Raw genomic sequence first — 25,645 nt, forward strand, 5'->3', positions numbered from 1 at the left:
CATCTATGTGTCCTCCTTTCAAGATGACTGGGTTCAATTACTTCCCTGGGCCGAGTTCTGTCATAACAACCAATATCATTCTTCATCTGCTTCAACACCATTCTTCACTAACTTTGGATTCCACCCTAAAGTCCCTGAGTTCCAACCGCTTCCAGCAACTTCTGTTCCCGCAGTGGATATCACCTTGCATCAGTTTGCCAATATCTGGAAGAGCGTACGATCAGCTCTGCTCAAGGCATCGTTCAGGTACAAGAAGTTTGCGGATAAGAAGCGTCGAGCAGTTCCTGCTCTCAAGGTGGGTGATCGGGTATGGTTATCCACGAAGAATCTGAGGTTAAGAGTTCCCAGTATGAAGTTTGCACCTCGCTATATCGGTCCTTTCAAGATTGAACAAGTCATCAATCCTGTTGCTTACAGACTCCAGTTGCCTCCCTTCATAAAAATACCCAGGACATTCCATGTTTCCCTGTTGAAACCGCTGATCTTGAATCGGTTTCATTCCTCACTTCCTCCAACTCCGAAAGTCCAAACTCAACGAGGCGTTGAGTATGAAGTGGCCAAGATCCTGGACTCACGTCACCGTTACGGTCAACTACAATATCTTATTGACTGGAAGGGTTATGGTCCTGAGGAACGTTCATGGACCAATGCTTCTGATGTCCATGCTCCTGCCTTGGTCCGGAGATTCCATTCCAAGTTTCCTCAAAAGCCAAAGAAGTGTCCTGGGGCCACTCCTAAAGGGGGGGGTGCTGTCACGATCCGGGTATCTGGACGCCATTTCTTACCCATCAGATGCCTCCTAAGGCTGGCTCAGCGCTCCAGGACCGGATCCCATCTGTTATCCTGATGTGTACATTCCTGTATCCTCTCCTGTCACTCTGGGACGCTGTCACAGTAAATGCCATATTACACCTGGCATGGCGTCTCCCGCGGCCTCCGCCGCCGTCCCTGAACTTCTGCATGCAGAGTGTCTGAGTGGCGATTACGTCAGCCGCGGCCTCCGCTGTGTCCGCGTGGTTGGATGTGCATCTGTCAGCCTGGCGCCTCCTGTCTCCGGTGGCCGGCGCCGCCATTACTGTTTTCATTACCACATGGATTACAAACCAAACTTCCCTCCAAGTGTCTGCATGGGCGCAGCCATCTTGGATTCTGTCAGCTGATCATTTCCACCAATCTGTTCTCAGTATTGATAATCTGCATAATTGCCTAGCCAATCCCTTCCTTGCTGCAGGTATAAATACACTGTGCCTGAGCAAGGAAGGCGTCAGTGCTTTGGTTGTCAAACCTAGTTCCTGTTTGTCTCTCTCCTGTGATTGTCTTCCAGGTTCCAGCTCCTGTCTCAAGACTTCCACCATAGAGACCCGCACCAGCATTCCACCTGCGGTGTAGCCTGACTCTCCAATCCATTGTGGATTCATCTGTTTCCAGCTACAACATTACCTGCTTCCAGCTCAGCTTCCAGCAGAGTACAGCTTCTCTTAAAGGGCCGGTGTCCTTTCTACACTTTACCACTCTCCACCGGTATTATTATTTCTCCGCTCTCAAGTTCTACATTTCAGTTCATATTTCATCGCTCCCAAGTTCATTTATTATTTAACTGGTTCCAGCCAGTATCCACTCCGTGCTAACAACAGTCTGGTTCCAGCCAGTATCCACAGCAGCCGTTTTATCTTCAGCAACCCAGCTTTTCCTGGAACACCAGCTGGCACAATCCTGGGTTATCTCCATTGCTACAGTCGGGCCTGGTAAGGACTTTCCATCTAGAAGATTATAAGAACTATCTCACACTACCAGTGCCCTGTGGCTCCTGCCATCCTGTAGTACCCAGGAACTGTATTTATTCTTTGCTGACTTTTACGTTTTCTTTTACTGCTGCTGTGTTGCGGAGTTGTCATAATAAACATCATTGACTTTTATCCAAGTTGTCGTGGTCACGCCTTCGGGCAGTTATTATTCATGTTACTTACATGTCCAGGGGTCTGATACAACCTCCCAGGTTCCGGTACATCTCAGCCCCTACAACTGAGGCTGCCTCCCGTCAGCTCAGGTCCTCAGTTGTGACAGGTTGATAAAGAGATGTAGTAGTATGTATGTATAAAGAAGAAAGAAAAAAAAAACCACGGGTAGGTGGTATACAATTATGGACGGACTGCCGAGTGCCGACACAGAGGTAGCTACAGCCGTGGACTACCGTACTGTACTGTGTCTGCTGCTAATATAGACTGGTTGATAAAGAGATGTAGTAGTATGTATGTATAAAGAAGAAAGAAAAAAAAACCTCGGGTAGGTGGTATACAATTATGGACGGACTGCCGAGTGCCGACACAGAGGTAGCTACAGCCGTGAACTACCGTACTGTACTGTGTCTGCTGCTAATATAGACTGGTTGATAAAGAGATGTAGTAGTATGTATGTATAAAGAAGAAAGAAAAAAAAACCACGGGTAGGTGGTATACAATTATGGATGGACTGCCGAGTGCCGACACAGAGGTAGCTACAGCCGTGAACTACCGTACTGTGTCTGCTGCGACTGGATGATAAATAATGATATAAAAAATATATATATATCACTACTGCAGCCGGACAGGTATATATTATATAATGACGGACCTGCTGGACACTGTCTGTCAGCAGAATGAGTTTTTTATAGAATAAAAAAAAAAACACCACACAAGTGAAGTCACACGACGAGTGTTTAACATTTTCAGGCAATCACAATATAGTATACTACTAACTATACTGGTGGTCAGTGTGGTCAGGTCACTGGTCAGTCACACTGGCAGTGGCACTCCTGCAGCAAAAGTGTGCACTGTTTAATTTTAATATAATATGTACTCCTGGCTCCTGCTATAACCTATAACTGGCACTGCAGTGCTCCCCAGTCTCCCCCACAATTATAAGCTGTGTGAGCTGAGCACAGTCAGATATATATACATAGATGATGCAGCACACTGGGCTGAGCAGTGCACACAGATATGGTATGTGACTGAGTCACTGTGTGTATCGTTTTTTTCAGGCAGAGAACGGATATATTAAATAAAACAAAACTGCACTGTCTGGTGGTCACTGTGGTCAGTCACTAGTAAACTCTGCACTCTCTACACTTCTACAGTACTCCTAGGCTCCAGTAAATCAGGTCAATCTCTCTCTCTCTCTCTTCTAATCTAAATGGAGAGGACGCCAGCCACGTCCTCTCCCTATCAATCTCAATGCACGTGTGAAAATGGCGGCGACGCGCGGCTCCTTATATAGAATCCGAGTCTCGCGAGAATCCGACAGCGTCATGATGACGTTCGGGCGCGCTCGGGTTAACCGAGCAAGGCGGGAGGATCCGAGTCTGCTCGGACCCGTGAAAAAAACCATGAAGTTCGGGCGGGTTCGGATTCAGAGAAACCGAACCCGCTCATCTCTAGTACAATATCTACCCCACTGCTGCATGCATTACCCATCCCACACACAGTACAATGTCTACCCCACTGCTGCATGCATTACCCATCCCACACACAGTACAATGTCTACCCCACTGCTGCATGCGTTACCCACCCCACACACAGTACAATGTCTACCCCAATGCTGCTTGCGTTACCCACCCCACACACGGTACAATGTCTACCCCACTGCCGCATGCATTACCCACCCCACACACAGTACAATGTCTACCACACTGCTGCATGTGTTACCCACCCCACACACAGTACAATGTCTACCCCACTGCTGCATGCGTTACCCACCCCAAACACAGTACAATGTCTACCCCACTGCTGCATGTGTTACCCACCCCACACACTGTACGATGTCTACCCCACTGCTGCATGCGTTACCCACCCCACACACCGTACAATGTCTACCCCACTGCTGCATGTGTTACCCACCCCACACACAGTACAATGTCTACCCCACTGCTGCATGCGTTACCCACCCCACTCACAGAACAATGTCTACCCCACTGCTGCATGCGTTACCCATCCCACACACAGTACAATGTCTACCCCACTGCTGCATGCATTACCCATCCCACACACAGTACAATGTCTACCCCACTGCCGCATGCGTTACCCACCCCAACCACAGTACAATATCTACCCCACTGCTGCATGCGTTACCCACCCCACACACAGTACAATATCTACCCCACTGCTGCATGCATTACCCATCCCACACACAGTACAATGTCTACCCCACTGCTGCATGCGTTACCCACCCCACACACAGTACAATGTCTACACCACTGCTGCATGCGTTACCCACCCCACACACAGTACAATGTCTACCGCACTGCTGCATGCATTACCCACCCCACACACAGTACAATGTCTACCCCACTGCCGCATGCATTACCTACCCCACACACAGTACAATGTCTACCCCAATGCTGCATGCATTACTAACCCCACACACAGTACAATGTCTACCCCACTGCCGCATGCATTACCTACCCCACACACAGTACAATGTCTACCCCACTGCTGCATGCATTACCAACCCCACACACAGTACAATGTCTACCCCACTGCTGCATGCGTTACCCACCCCACACACAGTACAATGTCTACCCCACTGCTGCATGCATTACCAACCCCACACACAGTACAATGTCTACCCCACTGCTGCATGCGTTACCCACCCCACACACAGTACAATGTCTACCCCACTGCTGCATGCGTTACCCACCCCACACACAGTATAATGTCTTCCCCACTGCTGCATGCATTACCCACCCCACACACACAATGTCTACCCCACTGCTGCATGCAGGGCCGGATTAACAATGGGGTGGAGGGAGCTGCAGCTCCAGGCCCCCCATCAAAATAGGCCCCCAGGAGCTGCTAAGCTGCTTTAGAAAGGAAAACATTATTTCCTGCTACAGCTGCCCTGCAGCCTCTAGCAGCAGTCCAAGGTCCCGCCCCTTTCCAGACTCGGGCTGTGACACCCACCCTTTCCCGGCTGTGGTGACGGCGATGAAACATAGCCGCCGGGATAATTTGACTAAACATGATAACGGCGCAGTGAAAGGTTTCACTAAACCACCCTGTGCAGCATTCTCACTCGGTACTTCTCCCGCAACATGTGATGTCAGAAAGGTGTCGCCCCGACACCACCGCTATCTGTATGAACCACACAGCCATGCATGACTACAGTAGTCACAGCTCATTGCAGGTCGCCCAGCAGGGTGTCTGATCCATCTGAAGTGAGGCCTCAGATCTACCTGAGGCAAGGTGTGTGATCCACCTGAGGTGAGGCGTCTGATCCACCTGAAGTGAGGCATCTGATCCACCTGAGGTGAGGCGTCTGATCCACTTGAGGTGAGGTGTGTGATCCACCTAAGGTGAGGCGTCTGATCCACTTGAGGTGAGGTGTGTGATCCACCTAAGGTGAGGCGTCTGATCCACCTGAGGTGAGGCATCTGATCCACCTGAGGTGAGGCGTCTGATCCACTTGAGGTGAGGTGTGTGATCCACCTGAGGTGAGGCATCTGATCCAACTTAGGTGAGGCATCTGATCCACCTGAGGTGAGGCATCTGCTGCACCTGAGGTGAGGCATCTGATCCACCTGGGATGAGGTGTGTGATCCACCTGGGATGAGGTGTGTGATCCACCTGGGATGAGGTGTGTGATCCACCTGAGGTGAGGCATCTGATCCACCTGAGGTGAGGCGTGAGATCCACCTGTGGTGAGGTGTGTGATCCATCTGAGGTGAGGCATCTGATCTACCTGAGGTGAGGTGTCTGATCCACCTGAGGTGAGGCGTCTGATTCACCTGAGGTGAGGCATCTGATCCACCTGGGATGAGGTTTGTGATCCACCTGGGATGATGTGTGTGATCCACCTGAGGTGAGGCATCTGATCCACCTGAGGTGAGGCGTGAGATCCACCTGTGGTGAGGTGTGAGATACATCTGAGGTGAGACGTCTGATCTACCTGAGGTGAGGTGTCTGATCCACCTGAGGTGAGGCGTCTGATTCACCTGAGGTGAGGCTTCTGATCCACCTGAGATGAGGTTTGTGATCCACCTGAGGTGAGGCGTCTGGCTGCTGCTGATAATTATTTAATAATGACACTGGCAGGCAGGGGAGGCTGAGGCATTTAGAAGATACATTTATAATATATACAGTATATATATGTGTATGTATATATGTAGTTTCTGTACTGTGGGCCTAATTTAGTAAGGACAGCAAATTCTGCTAATCCCCCCTGCTACAAGCAGAAATTGCGATCGCCTCACAATTTCTGCTTCTCAGCAGAAACTAAGGTTGACTCCAGCCGGCGCAGCTTAGCTGCGGACACAGGAGTCCCGGCGCCATCTTACCTGTCGCGGCAGCTGCATGTGACATAATGCAGCCGCTACGACTGCACCCCCGACATGCCTCCGTTCGGCGCGCACAACCCACTGCGCCGGCTTTTCGACGATTTTGTTTCACTTGCCTCATGCAGGCAAGACCAAATTTCCAGGGACAGACCCGTTTTCATCTAAAAACAGGGCTGATTCTACAGAAAACACACAGGGGGTCACTGAACCTGGGTGTTTTCGGGAGATAATGTGTTGTTGTTTTTTTACAGGTGACCAAATTCGATAGCCTGTAAAAAAAAATACAGGTGAAACATCAGGAAAAACAGATGTATTTCACGCCCAATGTTTCTTCACCTGTAATTGGATACCCCTCTTAGAGGTCTATTTATCACCATCACGCATCTGATGATGCGGATGACAGGTGATAAACTCGACCAAACTCGCACTGTGATAATTGAGTACATCGCAGGGATGTATCAGTTATCGCATGCAGGGAGAGAGCTTTTCTGGGTGGTAACTCAGCGTTTTCTCTGCGTTTGCAAAAAAACGCAGGCGTGTCAGGGAAAAACGCGGGAGTGTCTGGAGAAATGGGGGAGTGGCTGGCCGAACGCAGGGCGTGTTTGTGACATCAAACCAGGAACTAAATGGACTGAGCTGATCGCAATCTAGGAGTATTTCTGGAGCTACTCAGAAACTGCAAAGAAATATTTAGTAGCAGTTTTGCTAATCTTTTGTTCGCAATTCTGCTAAGCTAAGATACACTCCCAGAGGGCGGCGGCCTAGCGTGTGCAATGCTGCTAAAAGCAGCTAGCGAGCGAACAACTCGGAATGACCCCCATTGTGCGTTTACATATGTGCTTTTGTTTTAGTATCCCCAAAGGTGTGTTTTGTTTTGTTTTTTGGTTGGTATTGTTGTCCCTCCCCCTATTGTTGTTTATAAAGTATTGTTTTATTTAGAAAGTGGGAATAACATTACCGCCTTTGCTTGTTTATGTTGAATATTAGAGTTTATTGTTGTGGGGGGGTTTTGTTTGGGAGGTTTATGGTTCCCAGGCCTTTTAGCGTACCATTATTTTCTAGCTTTGTGAATGTTCAGTTTATATCTGGCCTATTTTTTTTATGGCGTTTAAATTATTTTTGAGTCACGTGTTTATTAAAATGTAATCTGGCTTTATTTTTTAGTTTTTAAGGCTAATGTATGTTGCTGTTTAAAAGCCTTTGTGGCCAAGATGTTGTTTTGCAAGCTGCTTAAGTATTGTTTTCTCCTTGTTTGGCCTGAGAAAACGTAGATTTGTAAATGTTTTATTGCATTTGGAATGTATTCTGTTAGTGTAGAATATTCTTATCTTTAATTTATCCATGGTTGGATATTGAGCTGTTTGTCATTGTAAACTAAACACCTTGGCCTATGGTTTTGGTTTTTGAAATTGCCCCAAATTTTACTATACACACACAATGAAGTCAACCATAAAATCAGAAAAAATATGTTTTAGTCTTGTCATAATGGTCTTCAGATGTAAACATCAAAAAATGACATTTCATCAATATTTGAACACAGAATATCATGTAAATAAACACAATCTTCATTTTTAAACAGTACGAAAGAAAGCCACCACAGCCAGGACCCCAACCACACTGGCACGAGCTGCGGATGCTGGCGAAGCAGGTAAACTATACTTTGTGGCACATAATCTGAGTCCACAAAGAAAATCAGAAGATTAATGTTTGTTTGAACCCATAGGAACTTCCTCATCGCACCAAACTCCACAAAGGCGCCCTCCCCAGGGGTCTGTCACTCAAAAAAAGAGGCCAAGCAAGAGACACCATCCTGATGTGCAAACGACACAAGCATTATCCCCTCCACAACGCTGCATCTCGACTGTGTCGGCCCAGCCACCAGTTGACATTTTGGCCATTCTGCCATCACAGGAACCACATTCCCCTCAGCTATCTGGTGAGTAAAAAAAAAGGACATTACAATTAGAGATGAGCGCCGGAAATTTTTCGGGTTTTGTGTTTTGGTTTTGGGTTCGGTTCCGCGGCCGTGTTTTGGGTTCGACCGCGTTTTGGCAAAACCTCACCGAATTTTTTTTTGTCGGATTCAGGTGTGTTTTGGATTCGGGTGTTTTTTTCAAACAACACTAAAAAACTGCTTAAATCATAGAATTTGGGGGTCATTTTGATCCCAAAGTATTATTAACCTCAAAAACCATAATTTACACTCATTTTCAGTCTATTCTGAATACCTCACACCTCACAATATTATTTTTAGTCCTAAAATTTGCACCTAGGTCGCTGGATGACTAAGCTAAGCGACCCTAGTGGCCGACACAAACACCGGGCCCATCTAGGAGTGTCACTGCAGTGTCACGCAGGATGTCCCTTCCAAAAAACCCTCCCCAAACAGCACATGACGCAAAGAAAAAAAAGGCGCAATGAGGTAGCTGTGTGAGTAAGATAAGCGACCCTAGTGGCCGACACAAACACCGGGCCCATCTAGGAGTGTCACTGCAGTGTCACGCAGGATGTCCCTTCCAAAAAACCCTCCCCAAACAGCACATGACGCAAAGAAAAAAAGAGGCGCAATGAGGTAGCTGTGTGAGTAAGATAAGCGACCCTAGTGGCCGACACAAACACCGGGCCCATCTAGGAGTGGCACTGCAGTGTCACGCAGGATGTCCCTTCCAAAAAACCCTCCCCAAACAGCACATGACGCAAAGAAAAAAAGAGGCGCAATGAGGTAGCTGTGTGAGTAAGATAAGCGACCCTAGTGGCCGACACAAACACCGGGCCCATCTAGGAGTGTCACTGCAGTGTCACGCAGGATGTCCCTTCCAAAAAACCCTCCCCAAACAGCACATGACGCAAAGAAAAAAAGAGGCGCAATGAGGTAGCTGTGTGAGTAAGATAAGCGACCCTAGTGGCCGACACAAACACCGGGCCCATCTAGGAGTGGCACTGCAGTGTCACGCAGGATGTCCCTTCCAAAAAACCCTCCCCAAACAGCACATGACGCAAAGAAAAAAAGAGGCGCAATGAGGTAGCTGTGTGAGTAAGATAAGCGACCCTAGTGGCCGACACAAACACCGGGCCCATCTAGGAGTGGCACTGCAGTGTCACGCAGGATGTCCCTTCCAAAAAACCCTCCCCAAACAGCACATGATGCAAAGAAAAAAAGAGGCGCAATGAGGTAGCTGTGTGAGTAAGATAAGCGACCCTAGTGGCCGACACAAACACCGGGCCCATCTAGGAGTGTCACTGCAGTGTCACGCAGGATGTCCCTTCCAAAAAACCCTCCCCAAACAGCACATGACGCAAAGAAAAAAAGAGGCGCAATGAGGTAGCTGTGTGAGTAAGATAAGCGACCCTAGTGGCCGACACAAACACCGGGCCCATCTAGGAGTGTCACTGCAGTGTCACGCAGGATGTCCCTTCCAAAAAACCCTCCCCAAACAGCACATGACGCAAAGAAAAAAAGAGGCGCAATGAGGTAGCTGTGTGAGTAAGATAAGCGACCCTAGTGGCCGACACAAACACCGGGCCCATCTAGGAGTGTCACTGCAGTGTCACGCAGGATGTCCCTTCCAAAAAACCCTCCCCAAACAGCACATGACGCAAAGAAAAATTAAAGAAAAAAGAGGTGCAAGATGGAATTGTCCTTGGGCCCTCCCACCCACCCTTATGTTGTATAAACAGGACATGCACACTTTAACCAACCCATCATTTCAGTGACAGGGTCTGCCACACGACTGTGACTGAAATGACGGGTTGGTTTGGACCCCCACCAAAAAAGAAGCAATTAATCTCTCCTTGCACAAACTGGCTCTACAGAGGCAAGATGTCCACCTCATCATCATCCTCCGATATATCACCGTGTACATCCCCCTCCTCACAGATTATCAATTCGTCCCCACTGGAATCCACCATCTCAGCTCCCTGTGTACTTTGTGGAGGCAATTGCTGCTGGTCAATGTCTCCACGGAGGAATTGATTATAATTCATTTTAATGAACATCATCTTCTCCACATTTTCTGGATGTAACCTCGTACGCCGATTGCTGACAAGGTGAGCGGCGGCACTAAACACTCTTTCGGAGTACACACTTGTGGGAGGGCAACTTAGGTAGAATAAAGCCAGTTTGTGCAAGGGCCTCCAAATTGCCTCTTTTTCCTGCCAGTATACGTACGGACTGTGTGACGTGCCTACTTGGATGCGGTCACTCATATAATCCTCCACCATTCTTTCAATGGTGAGAGAATCATATGCAGTGACAGTAGACGACATGTCCGTAATCGTTGTCAGGTCCTTCAGTCCGGACCAGATGTCAGCATCAGCAGTCGCTCCAGACTGCCCTGCATCACCGCCAGCGGGTGGGCTCGGAATTCTGAGCCTTTTCCTCGCACCCCCAGTTGCGGGAGAATGTGAAGGAGGAGATGTTGACAGGTCGCGTTCCGCTTGACTTGACAATTTTCTCACCAGCAGGTCTTTCAACCCCAGCAGACTTGTGTCTGCCGGAAAGAGAGATCCAAGGTAGGCTTTAAATCTAGGATCGAACACGGTGGCCAAAATGTAGTGCTCTGATTTCAACAGATTGACCACCCGTGAATCCTTGTTAAGCGAATTAAGGGCTCCATCCACAAGTCCCACATGCCTAGCGGAATCGCTCCGTGTTAGCTCCTCCTTCAATGTCTCCAGCTTCTTCTGCAAAAGCCTGATGAGGGGAATGACCTGACTCAGGCTGGCAGTGTCTGAACTGACTTCACGTGTGGCAAATTCAAAGGGCATCAGAACCTTGCACAACGTTGAAATCATTCTCCACTGCGCTTGAGACATGTGCATTCCACCTCCTATATCGTGCTCAATTGTATAGGCTTGAATGGCCTTTTGCTGCTCCTCCAACCTCTGAAGCATATAGAGGGTTGAATTCCACCTCGTTACCACTTCTTGCTTCAGATGATGGCAGGGCAGGTTCAGTAGTTTTTGGTGGTGCTCCAGTCTTCTGTACGTGGTGCCTGTACGCCGAAAGTGTCCCGCAATTCTTCTGGCCACCGACAGCATCTCTTGCACGCCCCTGTCGTTTTTTAAAAAATTCTGCACCACCAAATTCAAGGTATGTGCAAAACATGGGACGTGCTGGAATTTGCCCATATTTAATGCACACACAATATTGCTGGCGTTGTCCGATGCCACAAATCCACAGGAGAGTCCAATTGGGGTAAGCCATTCCGCGATGATCTTCCTCAGTTGCCGTAAGAGGTTTTCAGCTGTGTGCGTATTCTGGAAAGCGGTGATACAAAGCGTAGCCTGCCTAGGAAAGAGTTGGCGTTTGCGAGATGCTGCTACTGGTGCCGCCGCTGCTGTTCTTGCGGCGGGAGTCCATACTTCTACCCAGTGGGCTGTCACAGTCATATAGTCCTGACCCTGCCCTGCTCCACTTGTCCACATGTCCGTGGTTAAGTGGACATTGGGTACAACTGCATTTTTTAGGACACTGGTGAGTCTTTTTCTGACGTCCGTGTACATTCTCGGTATCGCCTACCTAGAGAAGTGGAACCTAGATGGTATTTGGTAACGGGGGCACACTGCCTCAATAAATTGTCTAGTTCCCTGTGAACTAACGGCGGATACTGGACGCACGTCTAACACCAACATAGTTGTCAAGGCCTCAGTTATCCGCTTTGCAGCAGGATGACTGCTGTGATATTTCATCTTCCTCGCAAAGGACTGTTGGACAGTCAATTGCTTACTGGAAGTAGTACAAGTGGGCTTACGACTTCCCCTCTGGGATGACCATCGACTCCCAGCAGCAACAACAGCAGCGCCAGCAGCAGTAGGCGTTACACGCAAGGATGCATCGGAGGAATCCCAGGCAGGATAGGAATCGTCAGAATTGCCAGTGACATGGCCTGCAGGACTATTGGCATTCCTGGGGAAGGAGGAAATTGACACTGAAGGAGTTGGTGGGGTGGTTTGCGTGAGCTTGGTTACAAGAGGAAGGGATTTACTGGTCAGTGGACTGCTTCCGCTGTCGCCCAAAGTTTTTGAACTTGTCACTGACTTATTATGAATGCGCTGCAGGTGACGTATAATGGAGGATGTTCCGAGGTGGTTAACGTCCTTACCCCTACTTATTACAGCTTGACAAAGGCAACACACGACTTGACACCTGTTGTCCGCTTTTCTGTTGAAATACCTCCACACTGAAGAGCTGATTTTTTTGGTATTTTCACCAGGCATGTCAACGGCCATATTCCTCCCACGGACAACAGGTGTCTCCCCGGGTGCCTGACTTAAACAAACCACCTCACCATCAGAATCCTCCTGGTCAATTTCCTCCCCAGCGCCAGCAACACCCATATCCTCCTCATCCTGGTGTACTTCAACACTGACATCTTCAATCTGACTATCAGGAACTGGACTGCGGGTGCTCCTTCCAGCACTTGCAGGGGGCGTGCAAATGGTGGAAGGCGCATGCTCTTCACGTCCAGTGTTGGGAAGGTCAGGCATCGCAACCGACACAATTGGACTCTCCTTGTGGATTTGGGATTTCGAAGAACGCACAGTTCTTTGCGGTGCTTTTGCCAGCTTGAGTCTTTTCAGTTTTCTAGCGAGAGGCTGAGTGCTTCCATCCTCATGTGAAGCTGAACCACTAGCCATGAACATAGGCCAGGGCCTCAGCCGTTCCTTGCCACTCCGTGTGGTAAATGGCATATTGGCAAGTTTACGCTTCTCCTCCGACAATTTTATTTTAGGTTTTGGAGTCCTTTTTTTACTGATATTTGGTGTTTTGGATTTGACATGCTCTGTACTATGACATTGGGCATCGGCCTTGGCAGACGACGTTGCTGGCATTTCATCGTCTCGGCCATGACTAGTGGCAGCAGCTTCAGCACGAGGTGGAAGTGGATCTTGATCTTTCCCTAATTTTGGAACCTCAACATTTTTGTTCTCCATATTTTAATAGGCACAACTAAAAGGCACCTCAGGTAAACAATGGAGATGGATGGATACTAGTATACTTATGGATGGACTGCCGAGTGCCGACACAGAGGTAGCTACAGCCGTGGACTAACGTACTGTGTCTGCTGCTAATATAGACTGGATGATTGATAATGAGATGAAATCAATATATATATGTATGTATATATAATATCACTAGTACTGCAGCCGGACAGGTAGATAATATATTTATTAGGTAATGATGACTGATGACGGACCTGCTGGACACTGTCAGCTCAGCAGCACCGCAGACTGCTACAGTAAGCTACTATACTATAGTAGTATGTACAAAGAAGAAAGAAAAAAAAAAACCACGGGTAGGTGGTATACAATTATGGATGGACTGCCGAGTGCCGACACAGAGGTAGCTACAGCCGTGGACTAACGTACTGTGTCTGCTGCTAATATAGACTGGATGATTGATAATGAGATGAAATCAATATATATATGTATGTATATATAATATCACTAGTACTGCAGCCGGACAGGTAGATAATATATTTATTAGGTAATGATGACTGATGACGGACCTGCTGGACACTGTCAGCTCAGCAGCACCGCAGACTGCTACAGTAAGCTACTATACTCTATAGTAGTATGTACAAAGAAGAAAGAAAAAGAAAAACCACGGGTAGGTGGTATACAATTATGGATGGACTGCCGAGTGCCGACACAGAGGTAGCTACAGCCGTGGACTAACGTACTGTGTCTGCTGCTAATATAGACTGGATGATTGATAATTAGATGAAATCAATATATATATGTATGTATATATAATATCACTAGTACTGCAGCCGGACAGGTAGATAATATATTTATTAGGTAATGATGACTGATGACGGACCTGCTGGACACTGTCAGCTCAGCAGCACCGCAGACTGCTACAGTAAGCTACTATACTATAGTAGTATGTACAAAGAAGAAAGAAAAAAAAAACCACGGGTAGGTGGTATACAATTATGGATGGACTGCTGAGTGCCTACACAGAGGTAGCTACAGCCGTGGACTAACGTACTGTGTCTGCTGCTAATATAGACTGGATGATTGATAATGAGATGAAATCAATATATATATATGTATATATAATATCACTAGTACTGCAGCCGGACAGGTAGATAATATATTTATTAGGTAATGATGACTGATGACGGACCTGCTGGACACTGTCAGCTCAGCAGCACCGCAGACTGCTACAGTAAGCTACTATACTATAGTAGTATGTACAAAGAAGAAAGAAAAAAAAAACCACGGGTAGGTGGTATACAATTATGGATGGACTGCTGAGTGCCGACACAGAGGTAGCTACAGCCGTGGACTAACGTACTGTGTCTGCTGCTAATATAGACTGGATGATTGATAATGAGATGAAATCAATATATATATGTATGTATATATAATATCACTAGTACTGCAGCCGGACAGGTAGATAATATATTTATTAGGTAATGATGACTGATGACGGACCTGCTGGACACTGTCAGCTCAGCAGCACCGCAGACTGCTACAGTAAGCTACTATACTCTATAGTAGTATGTACAAAGAAGAAAGAAAAAAAAAACCACGGGTAGGTGGTATACAATTATGGATGGACTGCCGAGTGCCGACACAGAGGTAGCTACAGCCGTGGACTAACGTACTGTGTCTGCTGCTAATATAGACTGGATGATTGATAATGAGATGAAATCAATATATATATGTATGTATATATAATATCACTAGTACTGCAGCCGGACAGGTAGATAATATATTTATTAGGTAATGATGACTGATGACGGACCTGCTGGACACTGTCAGCTCAGCAGCACCGCAGACTGCTACAGTAAGCTACTATACTATAGTAGTATGTACAAAGAAGAACGAAAAAAAAAAACACGGGTAGGTGGTATACAATTATGGATGGACTGCCGAGTGCCGACACAGAGGTAGCTACAGCCGTGGACTAACGTACTGTGTCTGCTGCTAATATAGACTGGATGATTGATAATGAGATGAAATCAATATATATATGTATGTATATATAATATCACTAGTACTGCAGCCGGACAGGTAGATAATATATTTATTAGGTAATGATGACTGATGACGGACCTGCTGGACACTGTCAGCTCAGCAGCACCGCAGACTGCTACAGTAAGCTACTATACTATAGTAGTATGTACAAAGAAGAACGAAAAAAAAAAACACGGGTAGGTGGTATACAATTATGGATGGACTGCTGAGTGCCGACACAGAGGTAGCTACAGCCGTGGACTAACGTACTGTGTCTGCTGCTAATATAGACTGGATGATTGATAATGAGATGAAATCAATATATATATGTATGTATATATAATATCACTAGTACTGCAGCCGGACAGGTAGATAATATATTTATTAGGTAATGATGACTGATGACGGACCTGCTGGACACTGTCAGCTCAGCAGCACCGCAGACTGCTACAGTAAGCTACTATACTCTATAGTAGTATGTACAAAGAAGAAAGAAAAAAAAAAAACACGGGTAGGTGGTATACAATTATGGATGGACTGCCGAGTGCCGACACAGAGGTAGCTACAGCCGTGGACTAACGTACTGTGTCTGCTGCTAATATAGAGTCTAGACTGGATGATAAATTATTGATAATGAGATGAAATCAATATAATATCACTAGTACTGCAGCCTGACAGGTACTATATATATTTATTATGTAATGACTGATGACGGACCTGCTGGACACTGTCAGGTCAGCACAGCACCGCAGACTGCTACAGTAAGCTACTATAGTAGTATGTATAAAGAAGAATGAAAAAAAAAAACCACGGGTAGGTGGTATACAATATTATATATATATATATATTATATACAATTATATATATATATATATATATTAAACTGGTGGTGATTGATTATTAAACTGGTGGTCACTTCAGGAGAGGTCACGTTGCAACTTGCAACTAGTACTCCGAGGCCTAAGCAGACAATCACAAAATATATTATTATACTGGTGGTCAGTGTGGTCACAACAATGGCAGTGTGGCACTGACTCTGGCAGCAAAAGTGTGCACTGTACGTTATATGTACTCCTGAGTCCTGCTCTCAGACTCTAACTGCTCCCCACTGTCAGTGTCTCCCCCACAAGTCAGATAATACACTTACACTCACACTATCTAATCTATAAATATCACTTCAGCAAGTAGTATAGTAGTATACAGTAGTACTCCTCCTAATAATGCTCCCCGAAAATACTGTGTCTCTCTCTTCTCTAAACGGAGAGGACGCCAGCCACGTCCTCTCCCTATGACTCTCAATGCACGTGTGATAATGGCGGCGACGCGCGGCTCCTTATATAGAATCCGAGTCTCGCGATAGAATCCGAGCCTCGCGAGAATCCGACAGCGTGATGATGACGTTCGGGCGCGCTCGGGTTAGCCGAGCAAGGCGGGAAGATCCGAGCCTGCTCGGACCCGTGTAAAAAACCTGAAGTTCGGGCGGGTTCGGATTCAGAGGAACCGAACCCGCTCATCTCTAATTACAATACATACTTACACAGTGTTGTGTCACACAAATTACCCTGCACTAATACCACACATTGGCCCTCATTCCGAGTTGATCGCTCGCTAGCTGCTTATAGCAGCAGTGCAAACGCTAAGCCGCCGCCCACTGGGAGTGTATCTTAGCTTAGCAGAAGTGCGAACGAAAGGTTAGCAGTTCTGCTACTAAATATTTTCATGCAGTTTCAGAGTGGCTCCAGACCTACTCCTACCTTGCGATCACTGCAGACTGTTTAGTTCCTGGTTTGACGTCACAAACACGCCCTGCGTTCGGCCAGCCACTCCTGCGTTTTTATCTAGCACGCCTGCGTTTTTCAGCACACTCCCTGAAAACGCTCAGTTTCCGCCCAGAAACACCCACTTCCTGTCAATCACACAACGATCACTCGAGCGACTGAAAAGCGTCCCTCTACCTTGTGTAAAACTGCATAGTTTTGTGTGAAAGTACTTAGCGCGTGCGCGCTGCGGCCCATACACATGCGCAGAACATCCAATTTTTAGCCTGATCGCTACGCTGCGAAAAACGGCAACAAGCTATCAACTCGGAACGAGGGCCATTAATCTTGTACGGATCAACACCAGCAAGCACATGGCTTGCAAAATTAAGTGGTACACATCTCCACTTTAAAATCTGCTCAAAATATGTGTGTACACTTGAGCCATACAGTAGTATTGTGTTTTCATAATTTATGGACAAAAGCTTAATTGTTTGGTGTGCAAGATTACCACCTTTTACCAATGGCGAGTGTATACATCTTTACATTTAATGTGTAGAGATGTTTTTAAAGTCCGATATGTAGGCAAACAAAGTAAATTTGTGGGTGTTGCATTATTTGGAGTTATCTGTGTTTGAACAGTAAGTTGGGTCTTAGTCAAACTTTTTTTTTGCCTGTTTGTTGAACAAAATTGTTTTGTTATTAAACAACATCTTTTGCCTTGTGTAATCTCAAATTGAGTATTGTTGACCACCCTCTATTTTTACGGACAAATTTAATTATAACAAATCACGCATGTTTCTGAAATGTTTGAAAAAAACAGAAAACAAACACTTCCTAAAATGTTGACCCCTTAAACCCCATACAGATGCAGACATCATACCCCAAGATACCCAGCAGGACACAGATTTACAGGAAACATTCATACTCCAACTGCAGCCAATTGACCCAACCCAACAAACCACACCGCCTGTTAGTACGCCGCCACCACAAAGATCCCCAACACCACAATTGAGCCCAACTACACCCCAGCCACAACAACTTGATCAAGCATTTTGAGACAGTGGGGCCACACAAGTTACAGGCCCAAAATCTAGATTGTCTGCGCACACACAGCCAATATCTTGCCAGTCTGTCCCATCACCTACCTAGACTAAGTAGGAACACCAGCAGACTCAATGTACAACTAAGCAGAATGGCAAACACAATGGAACAGATGCGAGCAGACAACAGCCAACTAATTGTAAGTTTACAACGCATAATGGATGAGCAACATCGTCATCAGCAAGCCCTCATTCAATTAATTCAAAATAATCAGCTAATTGCTGAAAGTCTGTCCAGAATCATTGAAAATAATACATCAGCCACAACCCAACTGAACGCTACACTGTCCAACCTAAGTCCAAACATCAATTTGTTGTCAACACAACAAGGCTCCAGCTCAGGGACAACAACACCAATCCAGAACCCAATTACCTCCCCAGTAAGAAGATCGAGCAGAACATGCTCAAATGTGCCATCCCAAGCCTCTGCAGAAACCAAACATCCCCCCAAAAAATAAGCTACACCTCTGCTGAAGCACACCTTACAATGAACCACAACACAAAACACACACAACCAAGAACAAAAACAAGTGATAGTTTTGTTTGGCTTACTTCATAAATATATTAAAGTGTGTAAATATGTAAAGTCTTATTAAATAATTTTGCAACAAATATATATAGAAAGATAGATATAGAGATATACATTTAGATAGCTAACTGCTACACAATAGATAGACATAAACACATATATAGCACATAAACTACAATCTGAGAACTATATCTATAGTGAGCAAGAGCAACATTTATATTGAAATTACATTTGTGGACTTTGTTTATATAAAAAACACACAGAAAAATATACTTACCGCCAAAATGTCGCAAGATCAGTTCTTGCCTTACCTGCCTCCCTACATCTGTACTCACAGTGTTGCCAGATGTCTCTAATGGTGTGTACACACGGTGAGATAAATCTGTAAGATTTTGACTATATAGTCAAAATCTTATGAAAAGTTAGTGCATATCTCATGGTGTTAGGCAGCTTGCGATACAGATTTGATCCCGATGCGCGCTCCCGTGGGGTCGGTATCGTAAGGCTAGATAGACTGTGCAGGCAAGTAAATCTTGACTATCTAGTGTACTATCTAGTACAAAGTATAGTCAAAATTGGCACTTAGTCAAAATCTCAAGCACAGATAGTCAAAATCTGTACCATCTGTACTATCTGGGCTCTAGGGGAGTTCAAGGGAAACCGCATAGTCAAAATCGGGCATAACAAGCATCTCACCGTGTGTACACACCTTAACTCACCTACTTGCTGACTGTTTTCTTCATCCTCAACATCATCCTCCTCCTCAACATGTGCCAGATGTTGTTGCAAACACATGTTATGAAGAAAGCAGCAGCAGAACACAATCCTAGTCACCTTTAAGGGACTATACAACAAAAGCCCTGCAGACTTATCCAGACACCGAAACCTAGATTTCAGCACACCAAAACATCTTTCTATCACATTCCGCGTGGACTTATGTGCATGATTGTTATTGTGTTCAGCAGGGGAATCAGGACAGGACAATGGAGTCAGAAGCCAAGAGAAACAGCCATATCCCTCATCACCTGAAATACATATATAGGCGACATTGTAAAATATGCTTTTGACAACACAGTGCTAACATAATGACCATGTTGATGTTATCACCTCCCCCCCCCAAAAAAAAAAAAAAAAAAAAACTAGTTACATACCCAGCAGCCATCCATCGGGCATTTGTCTGGCCTCAAATTTATCAAAGAGGGATGACTGACTGAGGATGATGGAGTCATGGCAGCCACCAGGGTAACCCGCAAGAACACTCATAATTTTAAGAGTTGCATCACAAACCACCTGGACATTAGTGGAGTGGGCCAGATGTCTATTGGTATAAATATATTGCCTGCCCCTAGGTGGTCTCAGCTCCAATATTGCCTGCCCCTAGGTGGTGTGCAATCTATGGCACCCAGCACATTGGGCATGCCAGCAAGCTCATAGAAAGCTACCCTGACTGCATGCCACTGAGACTCCTGGGTAGGAAAGCAGATAGAGGCATCTATGTGTGGATCCAAAGCATCCAAAACCTGAGTGTACATTACAAAATATAAGGTGAGTGTCATGACCTGTAAGAAATACAAGACTGTGTAATATTATATTACAGAATCTAAACTTAGACATAGATGAGTATGTATAATATACATCACCTGATTTAAGTATTTAGAAAATGAGGGCTGTGAGATTCCTATTACATCGCCAGTCACAGCCTGAAAGCTGCCAGTAGCCATAAAGTGCAACACAGCCAGGAGTTTGTGCAGGCCTGAGACAGAGCGAGAGCGTGCTGTCTCAGGGTCTAGGTCATACAGACGGAAAATGTTGTTTCTATGGAGCCAGAACATCTGTATGACCTGGTCATCGGCCAATGCGTTTAAGATTAAACGCCCCCTAAAAAAATGAGGCCTGCGCAGCCTCCGCGGCACCTGTACAACCTGCTGACCATGTTCAGTTTCCTGGCCATGGTTTCTTCTAGCTTGATGGAGCAGTCTCAGGAATCCCACAGCAAAACCAAATTCACTGCTACACACGGCAGCAGCCATTTCAGAGTGAGTGATTTGAATAATGTGCTGGCCCACCTTTTAAAGGAGCAAAAATGCAGGTGTGATTAATGATGAAGTTGAAACACATGTTAACACGCTTTTCAAAAGCAGGTCTATTTTTTTCCCGTGTTTTTTTACAAATCGCATTTTTTCACGGTCGCAATTGCCCTTTCACGGTGGAGATTACAAACACGAATGAATAGTAAATTACCGAGTTGTATACCTAAACAGCCGTGTTTCACCGATGGTATATTCAATCGTATTTGTGAACTTGTGCCGCAAAAAAAAATCTAAATGCCCTCATCACTGCCGAGATTTGTGTTTAGCAAATTCCCGAGATGACACTTTGAAATAAAAAACACGAAATTCGCCAAAATCGGGAGCTTAGTAAATATACCCCCAGGACCCTCCATCTACTCCTCTCATTACTCTAACCCTCCTCTGTGGGCGACCCACCCCCTCATTCTCACGTCTGCCGCACATGCTCTATAATTACTGAGAATACGAGAAGAAACTAATGATGTAGGAAATGACATAAATCTTCCATTCTTTATTCTTTCTTTCTGTTGGAAACATTGTGACTACAATACATTCTGTACAATGGAGATGTGATATTTTATGTATATTATAGTGTTACATCTGATAATAGAATGGAATGTGTTGGATCATGTGGCGATGTGGAGGCCGTGTGAGAAGTGACTGTTACGGAGGACGCGTGTGACCGCGCATACTGCAGGAAGACGTCCTCTGATACAGTCTCAGAGTGAAACGCGTCAGGTCTCCTAGTCTTGGCGTTTGGATACCAGGTCCTCAGGATCTGCCGTACTCTGCTCCTGCTTTGGTGGCAGGAGGAGGAACCGGAACTATATTCATCTCCTGGTTCCTGAGTATATAACAAGGGATGTTACTGTCAGTGTATATTACACACAGTGTATATCTCATCACTATCACGCTGTTATGTCTCCTGGTTCCTGAGTATATAACAAGGGATGTTACTGTCAGTATATATTACACACAGTGTATTTCTCATCACTATCACGCTGTTATGTCTCCTGGTTCCTGAGTATATAACAAGGGGTGTTACTGTCAGTGTATATTACACACAGTGTATATCTCATCACTATCACGCTGTTATGTCTCCTGGTTCCTGAGTATATAACAAGGGGTGTTACTGTCAGTGTATATTATTACACACAGTGTATTTCTCATCACTATCACGCTGATATGTCTCCTGGTTCCTGAGTATATAACACGGGGTGTTACTGTCAGTGTATATTACACACAGTGTATTTCTCATCACTATCACGCTGTTATGTCTCCTGGTTCCTGAGTATATAACAAGGGGTGTTACTGTCAGTGTATATTACACACAGTGTATATCTCATCACTATCACGCTGTTATGTCTCCTGGTTCCTGAGTATATAACAAGGGGTGTTACTGTCAGTGTATATATTACACACAGTGTATTTCTCATCACTATCACGCTGTTATGTCTCCTGGTTCCTGAGTATATAACAAGGGGTGTTACTGTCAGTGTATATTACACACAGTGTATTTCTCATCACTATCACGCTGTTATGTCTCCTGGTTCCTGAGTATATAACAAGGGATGTTACTGTCAGTGTATATTACACACAGTGTATTTCTCATCACTATCACGCTGTTATGTCTCCTGGTTCCTGAGTATATAACAAGGGATGTTACTGTCAGTGTATATTACACACAGTGTATTTCTCATCACTATCACGCTGTTATGTCTCCTGGTTCCTGAGTATATAACAAGGGGTGTTACTATCAGTGTATATTACACACAGTGTATTTCTCATCACTATCACGCTGTTATGTCTCCTGGTTCCTGAGTATATAACAAGGGGTGTTACTGTCAGTGTATATTACACACAGTGTATTTCTCATCACTATCACGCTGTTATGTCTCCAGGTTCCTGAGTATATAACAAGGGGTGTTACTGTCAGTGTATATTACACACAGTGTATTTCTCATCACTATCACGCTGTTATGTCTCCTGGTTCCTGAGTATATAACAAGGGGTGTTACTGTCAGTGTATATTACACACAGTGTATTTCTCATCACTATCACGCTGTTATGTCTCCTGGTTCCTGAGTATATAACAAGGGGTGTTACTGTCAGTGTATATTACACACAGTGTATATCTCATCACTATCACGCTGTTATGTCTCCTGGTTCCTGAGTATATAACACGGGGTGTTACTGTCAGTGTATATTACACACGGTGTATATCTCATCACTATCTCGCTGTTATGTCTCCTGGTTCCTGAGTATATAACAAGGGGTGTTACTGTCAGTGTATATTACACACAGTGTATTTCTCATCACTATCACGCTGTTATGTCTCCTGGTTCCTGAGTATATAACAAGGGGTGTTACTGTCAGTGTATATTACACACAGTGTATATCTCATCACTATCACGCTGTTACGTCTCCTGGTTCCTGAGTATATAACAAGGGGTGTTACTGTCAGTGTATATTACACACAGTGTATATCTCATCACTATCACGCTGTTACGTCTCCTGGTTCCTGAGTATATAACAAGGGGTGTTACTGTCAGTGTATATTACACACAGTGTATTTCTCATCACTATCACGCTGTTATGTCTCCTGGTTCCTGAGTATATAACAAGGGGTGTTACTGTCAGTGTATATTACACACAGTGTATTTCTCATCACTATCACGCTGTTATGTCTCCTGGTTCCTGAGTATATAACAAGGGGTGTTACTGTCAGTGTATATATTACACACAGTGTATTTCTCATCACTATCACGCTGTTATGTCTCCTGGTTCCTGAGTATATAACAAGGGGTGTTACTGTCAGTGTATATTACACACAGTGTATTTCTCATCACTATCACGCTGTTATGTCTCCTGGTTCCTGAGTATATAACAAGGGGTGTTACTGTCAGTGTATATTACACACAGTGTATATCTCATCACTATCACGCTGTTACGTCTCCTGGTTCCTGAGTATATAACAAGGGGTGTTACTGTCAGTGTATATTACACACAGTGTATATCTCATCACTATCACGCTGTTACGTCTCCTGGTTCCTGAGTATATAACAAGGGGTGTTACTGTCAGTGTATATTACACACAGTGTATTTCTCATCACTATCACGCTGATATGTCTCCTGGTTCCTGAGTATATAACAAGGGGTGTTACTGTCAGTGTATATTACACACAGTGTATTTCTCATCACTATCACGCTGTTATGTCTCCTGGTTCCTGAGTATATAACAAGGGGTGTTACTGTCAGTGTATATTACACAGTGTATATCTCATCACTATCACGCTGTTATGTCTCCTGGTTCCTGAGTATATAACACGGGGTGTTACTGTCAGTGTATATTACACACAGTGTATATCTCATCACTATCACGCTGTTATGTCTCCTGGTTCCTGAGTATATAACAAGGGGTGTTACTGTCAGTGTATATTACACACAGTGTATTTCTCATCACTATCACGCTGTTATGTCTCCTGGTTCCTGAGTATATAACAAGGGGTGTTACTGTCAGTGTATATTACACAGTGTATATCTCATCACTATCACGCTGTTGTGTCTCCTGGTTCCTGAGTATATAACAAGGGGTGTTACTGTCAGTGTATATTATTACACACAGTGTATTTCTCATCACTATCACGCTGTTATGTCTCCTGGTTCCTGAGTATATAACAAGGGGTGTTACTGTCAGTGTATATTACACACAGTGTATTTCTCATCACTATCACGCTGTTATGTCTCCTGGTTCCTGAGTATATAACAAGGGGTGTTACTGTCAGTGTATATTACACACAGTGTATTTCTCATCACTATCACGCTGTTATGTCTCCTGGTTCCTGAGTATATAACAAGGGGTGTTACTGTCAGTCTATATTACACACAGTGTATTTCTCATCACTATCACGCTGTTATGTCTCCTGGTTCCTGAGTATATAACAAGGGATGTTACTGTCAGTGTATATTACACACAGTGTATATCTCATCACTATCACGCTGTTATGTCTCCTGGTTCCTGAGTATATAACAAGGGGTGTTACTGTCAGTATATATTACACACAGTGTATATCTCATCACTATCACGCTGTTATGTCTCCTGGTTCCTGAGTATATAACAAGGGGTGTTACTGTCAGTGTATATTACACACAGTGTATTTCTCATCACTATCACACTGTTATGTCTCCTGGTTCCTGAGTATATAACAAGGGGTATTACTGTCAGTGTATATTACACACAGTGTATATCTCATCACTATCACACTGTTATGTCTCCTGGTTCCTGAGTATATAACAAGGGATGTTACTGTCAGTGTATATTACACACAGTGTATTTCTCATCACTATCACGCTGTTATGTCTCCTGGTTCCTGAGTATATAACAAGGGGTGTTACTGTCAGTGTATATTACACACAGTGTATTTCTCATCACTATCACGCTGTTATGTCTCCTGGTTCCTGAGTATATAACAAGGGGTGTTACTGTCAGTGTATATTACACACAGTGTATTTCTCATCACTATCACACTGTTATGTCTCCTGGTTCCTGAGTATATAACAAGGGGTATTACTGTCAGTGTATATTACACACAGTGTATATCTCATCACTATCACACTGTTATGTCTCCTGGTTCCTGAGTATATAACAAGGGATGTTACTGTCAGTGTATATTACACACAGTGTATTTCTCATCACTATCACGCTGTTATGTCTCCTGGTTCCTGAGTATATAACAAGGGGTGTTACTGTCAGTGTATATTACACACAGTGTATTTCTCATCACTATCACGCTGTTATGTCTCCTGGTTCCTGAGTATATAACAAGGGGTGTTACTGTCAGTGTATATTACACACAGTGTATATCTCATCACTATCACGCTGTTATGTCTCCTGGTTCCTGAGTATATAA

General features: G+C 44.9%; 1 long non-coding RNA gene across 1 annotated transcript; it reads left to right on the top strand.

Moving 5' to 3' along the window:
- The first annotated feature begins 7,880 nt into the window (after positions 1–7,880).
- Positions 7,881–18,723, top strand: LOC134929511 (uncharacterized). The gene is made up of 3 exons (XR_010178603.1): positions 7,881–7,955; positions 8,031–8,243; positions 17,903–18,723. It is a non-coding gene; the product is annotated as an uncharacterized LOC134929511 (long non-coding RNA).
- The last annotated feature ends 6,922 nt before the right edge of the window (positions 18,724–25,645 follow it).

The sequence above is a fragment of the Pseudophryne corroboree genome, chromosome 5, assembly GCF_028390025.1.
Source record: "Pseudophryne corroboree isolate aPseCor3 chromosome 5, aPseCor3.hap2, whole genome shotgun sequence".
Classification (NCBI taxonomy): domain Eukaryota; kingdom Metazoa; phylum Chordata; class Amphibia; order Anura; family Myobatrachidae; genus Pseudophryne; species Pseudophryne corroboree.